The following is a 17862-nucleotide window of genomic DNA, read 5'->3' as shown; positions in this document are numbered from 1 at the left end:
CGCACTAGTCAATTTTATGACAAAATTAATCTGGAACGTGACTTATGGAGCCCCAGAGGGAAGTCACTGGGGCCGGTAAATATGTAAACATGGCTTTTTCGGTTTCCGTTTCGCATGAATACAAAATAAACTGCGGCCCTCCGCACGCTGGAAAGTTCTTCCTTAAAGTTAATAAAATCTGTCAACTTCCATAAAGGCTGAGAGGAAGGGGGTCCACAGGTGCAGGCGCTCGGGCTCGGGCTCGGGCAGTCGGGGCAGCTAATAAAATGCCCTGGACACCGCGCGCCTCCTTCCCCATCAATTCTCATCAAGCGTTATTAGAGTCATCTGTCGCCTCGGAGGTGCGTCCCCCGCGCTCGCCCCGCAGAAGCGACAATGACATTTGGCCGCGCTGCAGGTGCGGCTGTGTGTGGCCGCGCGGGCCTGAGTGGGGCGGCCTTTGTGACGCTCGGGTCCTTTGATCTGGGCCACAAAGGGCCTCAGAGCTGCAGCCCCCTGCTTTCTGCTGGCGGCACCGCCCGGGCAGGGGAGGGGCGGGCTGGGGGTGGGGGTGGGGGCAAGGAGGAGGGCGGGGGCAGTGGGGGGGTGGACCTCGGGAGGGGGTGATCCATAATATTTATTTCAACAATAGCTTCAAATCTTTTTAAACATCATAAGAACACGGCTCATTAAGCCCACAACAGCCTTGAAATTGTGTTATAAAACCGCAAAACAGAAATCAATACATTTGCTAGAAAGGAGGTAATGAAATATATTGAGTTGCCTGAGAAGTGGTTTGTATGAATCATAATATTATTATGTGCGCATCAATCCCATTTCCAATACTTAAAGTTAACCAGCTAGCGAAGAGCGCCCTGAACCCTCGTTAAACAGGCTCTCCCCCGGTTACTTGCCAGGCCGGCGCATCCTATAAATAACCAGGGGAGGGGATCAATGCTGCCCACCCCAGAGCTTCAGCTGCTGCAGCCCTGTGGCCCTGCCTGATCAATACGGGCTCACAATGGCCGGGAGAGCGCCGGGGGCTCCCGCTTGGAGCCCCATGGCGGGCTTCTAGCTAGGGTTTGGCCAGCTGCTCAGGCTAGCCAGGCCAGAAATGGCAGCTTCCCTCCCCAGCCTCGGGGCTGGGGCGGGGGGGGGGGGGGGGGGGGGGGGTCGCTGGAGAAGGATCCTGGATCCAAACGCCACCCCGGTGTGTGTGAATCTGTCTCTGAAGGGAGCACCCCAGCAACCACCCCCATGAGTGTTCTATCCGATTCTTTTCTCATCGCTTTGTTTTTCCGGATGGATGTTGTTTTCTTTCTTCCCCTGCTGTCGGTGAATTAAAACTGGATGCATTTTTCTCCTTCTCCTTCCGGATACATTTTGGGAAAAGAGGACCTGATTCTGTGATGTACGGAAGCAAAAAGTCAGGGACAGATCCCGGTTTTCCAGGAGTCTGAGGTTTGTGCAACCCGAGGGCCCTTGTGGAGAAAAGCTCTCATCTTTTTGCCCATTTTATAGAAACAGGTGAACGCGTTGCCAAGGCCCCTTCTGGACTTGGAGAGGCCTGAGAGGTGGAAGCTTCCACCTGAAGCCTCGCAGCTTCTGGAAGAGTCTGACCCAGAGGAAAGCCAGGGTCCTGAAATCATCTGACCCTCGCATTTCCACGCGGCCTCCACCTTCAGGAACGTAAACCACCCCCCCCACCCCCCCACCCCCGCCGAGGACTCTGGCCTTGCCTGACTTTCTTCCCTCTGTGTCTTCAGAGCACAGAGCCTGGCACGTAACAGGGGCCCTGTGAATAGGGGGGATCCGGGAGTGGTCTGCCCTGTGGGGTCTGCCATGGAGCGGTGGGCTCCTGTCTCAGTCTCCTCCTCCCTGAGGTTGCCCCGTGGCCCTCGCGCCGTGCATTTGGAATTTGGACCCATCGTTCCAACAAGGGCTTGTTGACTCCCAGAGCATTCTCAAGTGGTCAGTAAAACATGGACAGCCCCATGTAAATGTATCCGCACGCACAGATGCAAAGCCTCACACCTGAACCAATGTACGCACTCGGCCGGATTATGAAGGCACAACTCCTCAGAGAATCTGAGTTTTGGGAAAGACCCTGCCTCAGTAGATACTAGCAGAGCAGAGCCTAAGGGCTCAGAGCAGCGATTCTCCACCTGGGGTGATGCTGTCCCCCTAGCCAGGGGACACTTGGCACCATCTTGAAAGCATGTTTGGTCGTTATGACCTGGGGAGAGGAGAGGATGGGAGGGCAGGGAAGAAGTGATGCTGTGGCTTCTAGTAGGTAGAAGTTGGGAGGCTGCTATACGTTCCATGAGGCACAGGAGAGCCCCACGACACAGGATTGTCCAACCCCAAATGACCATGGGGCCAAGGTTGAGAAATTCTGGACTAAGCCTGCACCAAGGCCTTCTGGCCAGAATTAACAATGCTGCTGGCACTTATTCAACCACAGTGCCTTTGCCACTCTCGGAGAAGGGGGATAGGGAGCGTGAGAGCCCATGCCCCTCTCTTGATATCATGGCTGGAAAACAGGGCTTCATTCCAGCCGTCCACTCCGCAACCACTGACTGCCATTGTCTGCAGTGCTGCTATAGCTCTGGGCCTTTGCTCCAGGGTCCCTGGAGGACAAGATCTCCTTCTGACTTCTTCCAACACACCAACTGTTCACCCTTTCGCGGAAGGCGGGCTGTCTCAGCTCCTGCCTGGCTTCCAAGGTACCTGACCCATCAGAAGGGCTTAACCAACAAATCATCAATCTTGAAATCAGTGGCATCGTTTCTGCTCTCCACACCCCCCAACCATGCATACCCAACACACTCCTCACACCCCTTCCCAAACCTCCAACACCTCCTCCCACACAAGTTCCCTCTCCTTGTCCCCACCACGGATCCCACAACACACCTGTCCTCAGAAGCTACTTGGATAACCATTTTTGGTCTTCGACACTGAATGTGCCTACATTTCAGAATCTAAAAGATGGGTGACAATAATTTTCCCCACAAAATCCCACCTCCCCCCATCTCGATCTGATTCCCCTGCCGCCGTTTCCTTTTTTTCCCCTCCCCCACTGCCTATTGTCTCGTGCTTATCCCAGAATTGATCATTCTGACCATCTTGGCCATTTGTAGACACAGACTTTACATTGACCCAAATTTCTGCTTTTGCTGGCCAGAACAGATCAGTGGTCACATGAAACAGCACAAATGTGATTTTCTTTGTTTGGAGAGGGGGAGTGTCATCTCTGCTACATAATCCCAATTATGCACAATTAGCTGACTCAGGCCACCACTGGCCACTTATTGACTAGACAGATGGTCACCCAGGCTATGATTTTTGTCATCGCAGAAACTAAAAACCAGTTTCATTTGGGTACAGCAAACTAAGAAGTGGCCTCCTATTTTCTAGTTCGCCTGATAGCCACAGAGAATCTGATAATTTGAAGAACCACACTAAAAAGTAATCTGTTCTGTAGTTTTCAGGTTAAAAAAATGTTTTTGAAAATTAAATTGTTTTCACTTCCAGGACGTGCCTGGGGAACGAGACTAAAAAAGAAAAATCCTGCATAACAAAATTTTCCATATTGTCAGGCTCAGAAATGCCTAAGAGAAATTAACCCAGATGACTGAATTGTCAGACTTCAGAGAAGGATGAAATTTAGGGAGAACAACAACAACAAAATTGCCCAGTCCCGAACATATTAAACTCACTTAAACAAAATAACTCAATCATCCTTCAAGTTAGGATTTGCCATAATTCAGTCATGGTTTATGAAACCAATGTTGAGTAAGAAAGTCAAAACGATTTCTTTCTTTGGACTTTTTTTGGGGGTTTTGTTTATAAACACAGAGATTCCACCATAAAATGTATTTTTTTTTTAAGCCAAGCACGCCAGACATTAGGAGTTTCTCCAAAATGTCAAGCAATTTATTCTTGTTTACTATGTTTATGATCTACAGGATGTGCATAATGTCTGGAAACATAGGTGAATATAAATAATGCGGTCAAGAACTAGTAACTCTATTTCCAGACTTTATAGACATCACCGTCCATATCTTTTATCATCACTGTCTGGTAGACAGTACAAATGAGAAACTACTTAATATTTCTTAAGTGATGCAAATATGTGTTAGTTAAATATCAGTTAAAGGCAAATAGATCCTTCTTTACATAATAATGTACCCCATGCGTGTAAATTTTTTGAAGGGCAGGTCAACGTTTAAATGAATACTATTGAAGATGGCTTTGTAAGGTGTGGAATCTTTCTGAGAAGTGAATTTACCAGTTTTCGAAGTAGAGGTTGGCGTAGAATACAATGATAAGACACGGAGCATGACGGCGATGAGGGGGGCCCTCTGTGTCCCAAGAGCTGTCACATAGTGGGCATTTTGCCAGCTGCTTTCCACTGTTTATCTTAATGGAAGCCTCTTCCAGCTCTCCTGCCCAGATCCAAACACAGCCTTAGGCTCATACACCTAATACAGTGAAAAATCCTGGTTTTACTTATTTCCTGGGCGTGAATAAAATGTGCCATTGCAGGAAGAACCTAGAAAATGGGCAAAAAATGTCCGTCCCTGTGTTCCACTCCCAGCTCTTTCAAATAATGAGCTCTGCGGGTCCTTGTTTGCATCGCTTGCCCTTGGTTTACTTGTAGTACCAAGCAAAATTATTCTGGGGTTAAAAAGGCTAGAATTGGGGGCACCTGGATGGCTCAGTGGGTTAAAGCCTCTGCCTTCGGCTCAGGTCATGATCCCAGGGTCCTGGGATCGAGCCCCGCATCGGGCTCTCTGCTCAGTGGGGAGCCTGCTTCCTCCTCTCTCTCTCTGCCTGCCTCTCTGCCTACTTGTGATCTGTCAAATAAATAAATAAAAATCTTTTAAAAAATCCTCTTCTGCCTTAAGAAAAAAAAAAGGCTAGAATTGTAGATCATCAACTCTGTGGATAAGGAGGCTCCCTTCGTTTTAATGAAGAATCCAACTCACAGGTCTCATGGTCCATGTAATAAAACAGTATCACCCACAACCTGACCACCCGGTCCATTGGGAGGCCCGGTTGCACTGACAGGAATTACTTGAAAGAAATCTTAAGTGCCAGTTCTAATACTCTTACTTAGAACTGAAAATCCAGGGGTGCCTGCGGGCTCAATCAGTAGAGCATGTGACTCTTGATTTAGGGATTGTGAAATCAAGCCTTGTTTTGAGCGTAGAGCCTACTAAAAATGAATTAATTAATTTTTTAAAAAGAAGGGGGAAAAAAAAAAGGAAAGGTCAGTTTGAACCCAGGCATGATAACTTAGGCTACCACTCTGGGTAAGATCCTGGTAAGAACCCACCAGGATTCTAATTCTGGAGGGCAACTCCGGTATCCTATTCACGGGTATGGCTGTGGTTTCCAGCAGGCGAACAGATGCTGTCTAAGTGTTCACTCACTCAAAGATGAAACTGTTGGAAATATCAATCAAGACCTGACCTGGGGGCTTTGACTTGAGTTGGAGAATATTGGGAGGGATTGTGCAGTAGGAGGTGAAGTTCATTCCTTTCCCCCTCCCATCTGACTACCCCTCCCTCCACTCCCTGCCCCCAGACCCATTCCAGTCCAAAGGCTTTGAACCCTGGGTTCAGCTGACGATAAACACATCCCCTTTGCCGCATTGCCTATGCTTACATGCGTCTCCATGGTGCATGCATGTGGATGCGCATTCTGTGTAGCCACGTGCGTGTTTGGGTGCATTTGTGTCTGCAGGTGTGTATCTCTTGCCAGCCAGGAGTGTCCTTCCACAGCCTGCGAATCTGGAAAGCAGCGGCTGTATCACTTTCAGCAGTCGAAGCAATATTTTAATGGCAGATTACAAAGAAAATGAGTAGTCGGAAACCACAGGTTGCCGACCAAGAGCAGAAAAATGAAAGACCGTACATCACCTACAACAGAGAGACCCGAGAATTGACTTCCCATCCATCTCTTTTATTCCTGTACTTCTTTTATAGCCAACAACGTCTCCTCCAGCCCATGACTGCTTATTTTAAATTGTCTTCCAGTCTCGAGGCTCTGTCTTTCCTATCCCCCCGCCCCTTCTCCCAGGCCTCCCAAATGGTACAGTCTGGCTGATGTAGCCGATTTAGAGCCCGGAGCTGCTGCTTGTCTTGTAGCCAACGCCGCGCAGAGAAGAGGAGGGAAGATGTCTTCCTCCTGGAAGATGAGTTGCCGGCAAGTGAAACTCGCCTGTCCCCCTCTCCGCAGCTCTGAGGCTCCGCAGATGAGTCACATAAATTACTGCAGGAGGCAAAGTTACCAACAAGCGCAGCACACAGAAATGATCTCGGTCCGACGCGCGCATCGATCTCAAGGCGCGAACACTGACCTTGGTCTCTGCTCGCCCGCTCTAAATTCTGAGTCCGTGTTAACTAAAGATCGCATTTCCATTGTTACGGCTCAGAAAGTGATTCCTGACCCGCCTGTGGTGTATCTCTTACCGAGCCCCTGCTTGGGAAGGTTTTTTTCTGTTTAATCTTTGGGATATCCGAGCCACAATTCCAAACATTTCCAAGTGAGACTTCTCTTCCATTCACAGTAAACCCCAGAAAGAATGTGGGCCGAGGAAAAGGAGCAGCAAACATTCCCTTTGTTCTGCATTGAACCGATGGCAGTTGGATCATCTGTGATGTGTCATAACAAATTGTCTCTACCCCAATTGTCCCTGTGAAGGTCGGGTAAAGTCCCAAAGATCGCAATCGGGATGAAAGGGACGTACGCATTTCTCAACAGAAGGGAAGTGGGGGCAGTTTCAGGGGTTTGGCTTACTAAATGTGGAATTCCTCCGCAAGTGCACCATGTTACAAAAGCTGCAAAGGAGAAAAACCTTCATTCAGGGAAAGGCTTAGAGAAGCGGATTTCGAAGATCCACATGGAACTAAGTAACTCTTTCTAGATTAGCCAAATCCCTTCTCTGCCTCAGAAAATGTTTTCTGCTGAGCCCATCGATCAGCCTGGGACTGTCCACTCTTTGGTCCTCGGCGTCTACAGGAGAATAAGGACCCAAACGAGGACCAACGCCCGGACCACAAAGTTCATCCTCGGAACTGACTTTTGAAAATAGAAGCTCTAGTGTCACGTTAAGAGATTTAAACATCTCTAATAAAACAGAAGTTGTGAACATAAACTATCCGCTATTGCAGATTCTAGTAACTGCAATTCTGATTATCCTACAGCAGAGTTCCAGGGACAAGTCCTGCACTTTAACGGTAGAGTGTTAATTGCAATTTTAAGCGGTGGTTGAATATTAACCCTGACATTGCCCTGGTTGGGAAGTTTCTCAACATCAGCACTATTGACATTCCGGCTGGACAGTCCTTTGTTGCAGGGGACTCTCCCCGATGCTGCAGCAGTAACCCTACCCACTAGATGCCAGCAGCTACCCTCCTCCCCCCAGTGGTGACCAGCGAAAAATGTCTCCTGACATAGCCTGACGCCCCGCCCACCCAAACCCACTGGGAGAGGCGGGGTGCAAACCGTCCTCAGTTGAGAACCACTACTCTCATCAAGGAAAAATTCATTTATTAGACACTTCCATTCCCCTTAAAAGAGAGAGGGTACAAAGTTATATAGCACTTCTCAGGACAACAGAGTAAAGGAACAAAGACCCCGAATTAGACATTTCCATCTGTTTAACGGAGCATTAAGCAACCATTAAAAATATGTTTTTTAAGATACTGCGGAGGCATAAGAATGTGCTCATCCTATGACGTTAAGTGAGAAAAGAGCACACCAGGAGAGGCCACTGCCATATACACACCCTATAAGACACAGGTGTTTGAAACTATTGAAAGTATGCTAAGAGGAAAAACACAAAAAATGACAACCATTGTTACGTGTGGAAGGGGAGATAATGCAGTATATATTTTCTCATTTAACTTTATTTTTTTTCCATTTTAAAGCAGACACAGAAAAAGGACAAAGGATCTGGTGTTATACAGCACATGAGCAGAAAGCCGCAAACACATCGCCATCCTGTATTCCTAATTTAATTTTATTCCACACCCTCAAGGAAGCTGAGCGACTCCTTTCCTGCTTCTCTGATCCTTTGCTCATTATACCCTCACATCTGCTTTCCTCTGCAGTTGTCAGCTTTTAAGACCAGAATTCGGGGCTTTTTTTTTTTTTTTTTTTAATACCTTGTTTCTCCACCTGGGCACGCTTGTTCATTGATTCACTCATTCATTCGTTCAGTACCTTGGTACTGTGCTAGGTACTGGGAATTCAGTGGAAAACAAGGCAGGCAGAGTCCCTGCTTTCATGGCAGAAGGACACGATGCCGATATACGTATACATGGACAAGATCGTTCCAGATAGTAATAGGAGCTCTGATGACGATACAGTCTGGGGATATGGCCAAAAAAAGGGGGGGGGGCTCTAGGAGAAAGCACTACTTTAGACTATTTTAGGCTACCCTACGTTAGGGTAGTCAGGGAGGGCCTCTTGGAGGAGGTGACATTTACACTGAGAACTAAAGAACAAGAGGACAGGGGTACCTGGGTGGCTCGGTGGGTTAAAGCCTCTGCCTTTGGCTCTGGTCATGATCCCAGGCCTCTGGGATCGAGCCCCACATTGGGCTTTCTGCTCAGTGGGGAGCCTGCTTCCCCCCCGCCCCCCGCCTGCCTCTCTGCCTACTTGTGATCTCTGTCCGTATGTTAAATAAATAAAAAAATCTTAAAAAAAACCCAACAGTATCTTATATATCATAATTAAGCTTTTATAGAGGGAAAAGAAAAGTGAAAACTGCATGATTTATGGTAATACGAGACCAACAACAAAGTACCTGTTTATACTGTCATTTTTCTCTGGTATTAGGAAGCCCCCGGAAAAAAGCAGAGTGAAACTCTGTTTTAGGTTATGGCTGTGTTAAGCTTCCTTGGAGCGAACTGTAGGGTCTGAATGGAAACCTTGAAATCTGAACTCATTGGCTTTATAAAGCTTAACTGAGCAGTAGACACTGAAAATTATTTTATTGTTTAGATTGATTTCTTTTTAAAGATTTTTAAAATTATTTAAAAGATTTTATATTTTGAGTAATCCCTACACCCAACGTGCGGCTCAAACTCACAACCCCGAGATCAAGTCACGTGTTCTGCCCACTGAGTCAGCTAGGTGTCCCTACAAGTGAAATTTTTAAAATTTTTACTTTTATTTATTTTTAAAGATTTTGTTTATTTACTTAAAGAGAGAGAGAAAGAGGGAGAGCACACAAGAAAGGGGAGAAACAGAGGGAGAGGGAAAAGCAGGCTCCCTGAGGAGCAGGGAGACAGACACGGGCTCCATCCCAGGACCCTGGGATCATGACCTGAGCTGAAGGCAGAAAGACCCTTAACTGACTGAGCCACCCAGGTGCCCCTAGATTTTTTTTTTTTTTTAAAGGAGGAGAGGTTCTTTATTAAAGCAACTGTGCATTAATATTTACTGTGTTATACTAGAATTACATATATGTTTTTTAAAATATGTAAGATATTTATACAAATACTGTCTTATCAATAAAGACTTCCATCATTAACTTTCAACAGTCACGGATCTCCTCTCGTGTTCCATCTTCCTCTTACCCAGGATGCTTTGTAATATTTGACCTTTCTCATTGCCCTTTGTGTGAACATCTCTGTGTTCTTCCTTTACCCTGTAAAATCCCTCCATCTCTGTCTCTTTTCTCATTATATAGCTGTTACTGCTATACTGTTTTGTTTCTTTTTTTTTTCTTTAAGATTTTATTTATTCATGGGCGCCTGAGTGGCTCAGTGGGTTGTGGTCTCAGGACCTAGGGTTGTGGCTTGGGTTGTGGTCTCAGGATCCTAGGATCGAGCCCCGCATCAGGCTCTTTGCTCAGCAGGGAGCCTGCTCCCCACCCCCATCCCCCTCCACCTACCTCTCTGCCCACTTGTGGTATCAGTCTGTCAAATAAACAAATAAAATCTTTAAAAAAATTTATTTGTTCATTTGACAGAGACACAGCGAGAGAGGGAACACAAGCAGGGGGAGTGGGAGAGGGAGAAGCAGGCTTCCTGCCGAGCAGAGAGCCCGATGTGGGGCCTGATCCCAGGACCCCAGGATCATGACTGGAGCCAAAGGCAGATGCCTAAGCACCGAGCCACCCAGACATCCCAGCTTTCACTGATTCTAAGACAGGTCCTGACGCTTTTCCTTCAGCGGCCAAGAAAAGACTGTGTCTATATGAGCCCTCTGGTGATTATCCCGCAGTGATGAAGGTCAAGCCCACCAGCCCATGAGTGTTTGAGGGTTTACCGCAAGCTATGAATGGGGGTTCCTGGGTAAGGAGCACTATCTTTTTAATTTTAATTTTTTTCTTTCTTTAATTACAGGGCATCAGAGGCCGCTGTTCTTCTATCTGAATCTGTCATAAATATGTTTCTTGTGGAAAAAATTTGCTCTTTGCCCCTAGCCTGGCTGGAGGTAATCTGAACTGGAAGGAGTCACCTCACCTGGGGAGAGTGTCCCCACCTGGAATTCGGGCAGGGGCTGTTTGATTCAGGTTTCTGGGAGCAGAAAGCTCATAGGAAGAAAATTCTTCCCACGTGCAGGACTTCTTCAGCCAGGAGGGTTCTCCTGTGTTCTAGACTTCCAGAAACAGATGTCCCTGGAAATGCAGACACTCGCTTAGTGTGTGGCTCGTGGCAGTTTGGTCCCCTTCTCATCCTAGTAATGCAGGATGTAAATATCTCTATGGCAGTTGGTGTTGTTAAGACCTGTTAATACTCCACGTGGGTAGGATACCAGCTTTTAGAAAAGGAGCTGACTGTAAGCAACCTACAGGGAGAGATTCCTTCTGCTTTCGGTCACTGCTGTGTCCTGGAACCCAGCACAGTGCCCCCCACAGAGCAGGTGCTCACTGAATATTTGCTGAAGGAAGGAAGGAAGGAAGGAAGGAAGCAACACAGCAGCAGGCACATTCCTGGGGCCTGGGAAGGCTTCCCTGAGTTCATCTCCTGTTGTAGCTAGACTTGGCGGTCCCAGGTGTTGAACTTCTAGAACACCTCACTGCACTCATGCCCTTCCACGGCGGTGGTCTGCACAGCTCTGCGAACACCAGAGGGTAAGCCTGGGGCTCACCAAACTGCCTGGCACTTAGAGGTGCTTCATAGTTTAATAAGCTTTAATAACCATTTGATGAAGGAAGGAATGAGGGAAGGTGGGAGGGAGGAGAGGAAGGGAGGCTCTGGGTAAAGTGGTTAATTAGAGATTGCTTTCTCTACATAACTCCATGTCGATCTGGGAAGCTAACCCTTTTTAGGCTTTGTTGTGGCTGGGTCTGCATTGAACCTTCCAGACTCAAAGGTGGGAGAGCCTTTTTGCCAGAGGACAATTACAGCCTCCTGAAATAGTGTTTCATTAGAAAGAGCCCTGGGCTAGCAAGGAGAAAAGCTGGATTTCAGTAGTTCTCTGCCACTGACTAGGCAACTCTGGAAAGGTCTCGTCAAGTTCTCTAGCTCTCAGTTTCCCCATCTGTTTAAAGGAAATGCAGCTACCATCCACTGCGCCCTGCGGGGTTGAAGGAGATGGTGAGTGTGGAAGTGGTTTGTAAAGCACTAAGCCTTTGGTGTGCAAAGAATGACTAGGGAAACCCAAACTCTGGCTTATCCGGGCCAGCTTGAAGTCATTGTGTTCCTCCTGTCCCCTTCTCTACCTTGCATTTCCAGCCAGAAGGTCTGCAGGAAATCCAGGGTCCTTTCTGAACCCCAAGATTTGCTTCCTGATGGAGCCCTCTTCCTGAAATGCCCTCTTGCTATGGTTTACCTTCCTGATATCCTCGCCTCTTTACTGTGAAGGTTATCTGCCTTCTGCCCTTCCACCTTTTCCTGCTGAATTAATCTGTGCGGCGTTCACCACGAACCAAGGTCCTCCTGTCTCCGGGCCCTTCCTTTCGTCCTTACAGAACGAGCAGGCTGGGCCACGGCGGGGCAGGAAAGTGAAGTAGGCGCCGAAAGCCACGGGCTAGTAGCCGCAGGAGATGGTTTGGGTGGGAACAGGAGAAAAGAGGAGAGCAGGTTTGCTCCCTCCACATGGGACAGTCACACCTCTGTACCAGCCAATTGTTGAAATGTGGGAAGGTGAGAACACTAGATCATTTGACATCCCCCCCCCCCAAAAAAAAGGAAAAAAAATTCTGGAAATTTGAACTTTTATATGAGGTCTCCTGACTTTCAAATGCTGGCAGTGCTTTCAAATTTGTTAAATATGCCTCGTGAGCCAAATAAAACACATATGCGGGTCGAAGTCAGCCTGCGAGTCTCCACTTTGTGACCCAGGGCCTCTGGGTACCTTTTTAGCTCTGAGAGCTGTGGTTTTTCTGGGCTGTGAAATCTGCTCAAAAATACCCAGAGCTCCTTCCACCTTCTTTTTCTTCTCAGCTTCTCTTTGGGTCTCACCTGGGCTTTTGTGATGGCCTCCCTCTAGCCCTGGGGGGTCTGCCCGCGCCACCTTACCTGGAAATCAACTTTGCCGATGTAATCAGGTTCAGATGAGGTCCTTAGGGCAGACTCTGAGTCCATATGACCAGTGACCCTAACTTTGTGCAGTAAGATAACATGAATGTTGGGGGCACCTGGATGGCTCAGTCAGTTAAGCGCCTGCCTTCGGCTCAGGTCATGATGCCGGGGTCCTGGGATCGAGCTCCCTGCTCCGGGGGAAGCCTGCTTCTCCTTCTCCCACTTCCCTGCTTGTGTTCCCTCCCTTGCTGTGTCTCTGTCAAATAAATAAATAAATAAAATCTTAAAAAAAAGAAAACGTGAGTGTCATCAGTTCTCCCCCTCCGTCCCCACCATGAACGAGTGCATGACTTGTCGTGTGTGAACAAGGAAAGGAAAACCAGTGAGTGTGTTTTCCCATGAGAGAAGGAAAGAGGGAGGCAAGCAAAGCCCCCCCCCCCCGCCGCCCCTGACCACGGCTAGGTGGCTGGATCGTGTCCTCTATGGAAGAGATACACAAATATCTCGATCTGTAAGTATTAACAAGGTCTTTACAGGGTAGACAATGAAGATGGCACGCATAAAGCATCCCGGGCTCACTGAAGCGGGGTATGGGAATCAGTGTGTGAATTTCCAATTAGTGTGGATACCTGCTATTTCTGTCCACACCATGTGCTGAGCATGAAGGACCCTGGTCGGGAGGGTTCTCCTGGCTAGAGCAGGTGTTTGGGAAACAAGAGCACTGGCCTGGGAATCCTGTAGGTTGCTACCTCATTGGCTATCTCGACATAGCGTAGAAAAAAATGAAAGGTGCGGAGCTTTGATATACTTATTTTGTGACTCTGGGTTATGTTAGGGAGGGACTGGCTGGTGGTTTGTTAGAAAGATTTGGGACAAGGCAAAAGGATAGCACAGTGGTTAAAAGGCAAGCACCTGGAGCTGGGTTGTCTGGGCTTAAATTCTGTTTGCCAGATGTGTGCTTTTAGACATTTCAGCGAATCGCTCTGTACCTTAGTTTCCCTATCCATCAAATGTGTGTCTCGATAGTCCCCATCTCGTGTGATCGTTACAGGGATTAAACAAGTGAATGCAAGTAAAGCATTAACACGATGTCTGACATTTCATAATCACTCTCAATACATTGTTTTAAAAAGATTTTATTTATTTGTCAGAGAGAGAACAGAAGGCAGAGGAAGAAGCAGGTTCCCCATTGAGCAAGGAGCCCGATGTAGGGATCAAATCCCAAGACCCTGGGATCATGGCCTGAGCCAAAGGCAGACGCTTAACGACAAAGCCACTAAGGCACCCCTGTATCTCTATGATAATTTACCTAGGAAGTACTGGACTGAGATTGGGAAAGATAAATATAAATAACTCAGGCCCCAGCTTCCAGACTCACTTCTGTACAAACAAAGAAGGACCTTCCTGGCCACTCTTGGCTCTGGAGACTGGGTAAATGTGTGCACATGCGCCTAGGCACAGGTGTGTCTGTTAGAGTGAGCCCTTTGCCAAAGGCCACAGACAGCCTCCCAATCTGAGCAGTGTTTCTGCAAAGGATCTGCTAGGAATGATTGATTGCTCAGGACCTCCTACTTCTGGGCCCCAGTAAGCCCCATAGTGAGCACCATGACTAGGGATGTTCAGCAATGGCAAGGTTCGGGAGAGAACATTATCTTAGGGACGCAAGAGCTGGGGCCCAATTACCAGTGGGGGGTGGCGGGGACAGATCTTCCTGGGACAGTGCGGTTTATGGCAGTGAGTAAGCTTTAGCGCCGAGTTTGGCTTTTTTCTTTGGCACTCATGTATGCGTTTAAGGAGAAATCCCCTTTACAGCAAAATGCTTTTAAAATCCTCCACATGGAAGCAGCCCAAGAAGGGAGAACACACAGGCCGACACCAGGAGCCCTGCTGCTCACCTCTCTTTTCCTGCAGAAGGGGCAGCTAGAAAAATGCTGCATAATGGATGAGTCAGCAGAAAGCTGGGGAGCTTAGGTTATCTGCCTGCGTATCATCTCCGCTCTTCCCATCCCCAGACCTGATGGCCAGGCTCCTCTCTAAAGCCCCGGTTTGCTGTGATTTCAGCTGAGAAGGAGAGAGGGGAGAACTGCCTTTCCCAGGGCCTTCGTAAGTGGCTTTCCACCTTTTCTGATGGCGACCCATGCTAACTGTGTTTATCACTGTGTTCTAGTGCACCCGCGTGTGTGCACACACACTCACACACACACACTGGAATGAATAAGACACCTCTCAACCCTACTACCGAGTGGGATATATTCTGATACTTTCTACGCTATTCCATTTAAAAAATAATGCTGGTGATGACTCACTAGGCTGATTTCATAAAGCACCGATGGGTCCCAACCCAGAGTCTGAAAAACTTTGGGCCCGGGGCCAAGGCATGCTGACAAGTGGAGGGTTGGGGTGGCGACAGACGGGGAAAAAAAACTCTTCAAGACCTACAGGCCTCACACTTGTCTAAAGTAAGAGGCAGTTGGAAAATCAGGAGAGGACAGAGCGGCGGACACCTTGGTGTTCTTTGGTGGTGTTGGCACTGGCATTATTTGGATTTGGGTCATGGCATGGAATGGCAGTGGACGGTAAGATTTTTCCTGCATGGGGCTGGAAAGACTATTGCAGAGAATCAAATTCAGTGTTTGCTAGTCCTTCTGAAATAAATACACTTACGTTTTAAAAAGGGAGTAACTTGGGGCACCTGGGGGGGCTCAGTGGGTTAAAGCCTCTGCCTTTGGCTCAGGTCATGATCCCAGAGTCCTGGGATCGAGTCCCGCATCGGGCTCTCTGCTCAGCTGGGAGCCAGCTTCCTCCTCTCTGCCTGCTTCTCTGCCTACTTGTGATCTCTGTCAAATAAATAAATAAAATCTTTACAAAAAATAAAAATAAAAAGAGAGTAACTTACATGAAATTATCAAGTAGGTTAAGGGTCTGGGTGGGACCCGGACAGTGTGACATGGTAACTGTGGTAGTCTGATGGAAGCTACTGGAAATACAGACAGAAAGCAAAGCCTGCATGGTTAGAGATGGGGAAAGCTGTCTAAGGGTCAGGCAAGTGAGGACTGTGCCCTGGGGTTGGCCGTCAAGCAAGTGACGGCTCCGGGGTGTCCTCGTGTTCCTTCTCTGCTCTCTGGGATTCAGTTTTGTCATCTGGTAAATGACAGAGACCCTGCCTGTCTCATGGAACTGTAACAAGATGAGACATGTGGAAGCCCCGGATTCTTTCTTTCCTTTCTTTCTTTTTTTTTTTTTTTAAGATTATTTATTTATTTTTTTGACAGAGATGGAGAGAGGGAACACAAGCAGGAGAAATGGGAGAGGGAGAAGCAGGCTTCCCGCTGAGCGGGGAGCCCATTTCGGGGCTTGATACCAGGACCTTGGGATCATGACCTGAGCCAAAGGCAGACGCTTGATGACTGAGCCACCCAGGTGTCCCGAAGCCCCAGATTCTGAATGTGGAAGGAGCTTGGCAGGACTTTGGGTCCTTCCCTGTCCCTCCCATCAGGAGTGGGGCCTGCACCCATGTTTCTAGGTGACTGTTCTAGGGCTGCTGCGTGAACTTGGTCTGCCTAGAAATAAACCCCGTACTGGATGTGTGGCTGTGATTGTGACAAGATGCTGTGACCCCTGGCCTCTCTGCCCCCAGGTCCTAACTGACCCATGGTGCTGCGTCGAGATCCAGCTGCGCTTGGCCGTCTGGGTGCCGTCTCACCTTGGGCCAAACAAGGAAGGATCGGTTTGTGTGGCCTCCAACACAGGCCACTTGTTCTCAAGACCCCTCCGTGGATTATAAGTCAAAAGCTGATCCTGGGTTTGCCCTCTGCAACGTCACCAAAGGCCACCCCCTATGCCCATAAGGTGGCCTGTTCCTGGCGGTGTTTGTAAAGGCCCGTCCCATGCCCCACCCTCATCGTCCTGGCTTTGGAGCCAAGCTGACAGGCGGTCCCCGAGTCTTTGTTCAACTTGAGCTCAGATGGACATAGAAACACAAGAGGAGCCAAATCATATGTTTAAACAGTTAAGAGGAAACCCAGCTCAGCAAGGAGCTACAACCCTGGATTTAGCCTGGGTGAATTTTCCTTTGCTGGGATTTCCTGTCCTGTTTCTGGATGTTTCTATCTATCAAATGTTCCCTGGCAGTTGGTTTCAGGCTATCAGCTCTGCTGTGAAAGAAAGCTTTACACAGTACTTGGGCTTAGCGGCTAAAGCATCGAGGACTGCAGAATGGTAGGGACCTAAAGCTTGGTTTCTAGGATGGAGGCTCTAGTCTCTGCCTAACTGCCCTCCGTGGAAAGAGACCAAACTCAAAGACTGGCCTTAAAGGACCATCCATAACAATAAAGGCCAGGGAGCTTCCCCCCTCAAGGGGGGAGGCAACAGTGGGGTTAGTTGGGGGTAGGTCCTTAAGGAATGTAAAGTAAGTGAACCCAAAAGTTGGCCTCCTGCAAGGCTTTTAGACCGCAGTTAAAATTTAACAATTTTTTTATGTAAATCATCTGGTATACTGAATTTCATGGGTTGGGTGGGAGGGGGAGCGGAGGACAAGGAGGGAACAATGGCCTGGGATTAGATAATTTAGTTAGTGCTAAAATTCCAGGAAGTTTGTGTTGATCTGGGCCTGGATCTTGTTACTTTTTAGCTCAAATCTAAATCTTTATCTTCCTAGTACAGTTGAGAGGACATTTTTTTACTTAGTCATTTTTACAGTTGTAATTTTTACCCGCTTTCATCAACTAGAGCCGGTTAGATTAGCAGCTCTTAGCGTGGAGATGAAAATATTGGTAGGGCCCAATGGGCCCAGTTTTGTTTATTCTAAGGGAGCAGGCTTTGATCTAAACATATTTCCTGGGGTCTGGACGCGATGACCTAATTCCTGTCTTATCCGTCTCCACTTTCTGTGAATCTCAGATTGCGTTTTACTGTAGAACCCTTTGAAATTCACTTTGCATGTTTTCCCACTTTGTTACCCCCTCTGACATTTGTTTCACTTGGGGTAGTGTGTGTGACTCCTAGTAAAGGTTCCGACGCTTTATTTTTCTAACAGGGCTGCTAGGTTTTAACAGAGTGGGGAGCCTTTTCCTTCGTTTTTCCTTTAAGTTCTCTCATTCTTGACTTTCACAACACGCCAAAAACAATAAGCAAATAATCTACTGCTAGAAGTTTATGTCAACTGCAAATCATTTAGGATTTTCTGTATGAACACCTTTTCTAATTAAAACAAACAAACAAAACAAAACTGCCCCTCCACACCCATAAAAGTCAGTTCAATCAACCTGGTCCGTGGGGACTGAGATGTGAAGACTCAAAACTCAAGAGTCATTTTCAGGTATCTCTAAGGGTAGGCAGAAACTGTTTTCCCTTCTCCCGCCCCTCCCCCACAGTCATTCCTGGGAGGGGGTGT

This window comes from Lutra lutra, chromosome 17 (assembly GCF_902655055.1).
Source record: "Lutra lutra chromosome 17, mLutLut1.2, whole genome shotgun sequence".
Classification (NCBI taxonomy): Eukaryota; Metazoa; Chordata; class Mammalia; order Carnivora; family Mustelidae; genus Lutra; species Lutra lutra.
This window is presented reverse-complemented; position numbering follows the sequence as displayed.